An 855-nucleotide genomic window follows, 5' to 3' on the forward strand; every position below is an offset into this window, starting at 1 on the left:
CTACCGAGACTTTGGACTATCCGGACACATACTTCGTGAAATGGTTCATGCATGTTTGTTGCCAGGGGCGACAAGATCGAGTTGGTAAGGATTAAAATCTATCTTTATTTCATTTCTATGATCGATGATCATAGACGGCCTCTTTACCATTCTGTATAAATAGGCTATTCTATTTGTACAGATATGGTAAAGGGGCGCATTCAATCCTTGCTTGTATATTTGTTTTCAGTTCTTCTCTTCGGCGCGGGGTAGAGCAGTTTGGTAGCTCGCAAGGCTCATAACCTTGAGGTCACGGGTTCAAATCCTGTCTCCGCAATACTTTTTGTCAAAAAAATTTGACGACTAACTATACCAAATCTTTTATCATTTTCATTTCTAATTTTAGCTATGAATATGAAAGAAATGACTTCATTTTGGGCGGATAGCGGGAATCGAACCCGCGTCTTCTCCTTGGCAAAGAGAAATTTTACCATTCTACTATATCCGCTTTTTGTTTCGTTCTTGATACACAATATGTCGATAATACACAATATGTCCACACATATATGATATATATGTCTGGAGCATATTTGTGCAGTGCTGGGCTGGAGACTCTCTTCAGATTGAGCCCAAATTTTTTATTAATTTGAATGAAATATTCATTTTTTTTTCAGAAGCAGGATGCAAACAGGAACCGCTAACATCAAGAGCACCTTGCTCATCGTCAACAGTCTTATCACCACTATCATCCGCTCCCTTAAACTCATCTCCAAACCGTTTAACGAGCTTTTGTTGGAGATCAAAGTACATAGTAGTAAGACCACCCATGCTAGCCTGAAGTTATTGAATCATGGAATCTTTATCGGTGTTGCTGGC

The 855-nt window shown here is 39.2% G+C and overlaps 2 non-coding genes across 2 annotated transcripts; one reads left to right on the plus strand and one right to left on the minus strand.

Annotated features, from left to right (window-relative positions):
- The first annotated feature begins 242 nt into the window (after positions 1–242).
- TRNAM-CAU (transfer RNA methionine (anticodon CAU)) lies at positions 243–316 on the plus strand. The gene has a single exon. It is a non-coding gene; the product is annotated as a tRNA-Met (tRNA).
- A 100-nt stretch (positions 317–416) lies between these two features.
- Positions 417–487, minus strand: TRNAG-GCC (transfer RNA glycine (anticodon GCC)). Its single transcript has one exon. It is a non-coding gene; the product is annotated as a tRNA-Gly (tRNA).
- Between the last annotated feature and the right edge of the window lie 368 nt (positions 488–855).

The sequence above is a fragment of the Bidens hawaiensis genome, unplaced genomic scaffold (assembly GCF_021521415.1).
Source record: "Bidens hawaiensis isolate Kalapana, Puna unplaced genomic scaffold, B.hawaiensis_p1.1 tig00043647_1, whole genome shotgun sequence".
In the NCBI taxonomy this organism is placed as follows: Eukaryota; Viridiplantae; Streptophyta; class Magnoliopsida; order Asterales; family Asteraceae; genus Bidens; species Bidens hawaiensis.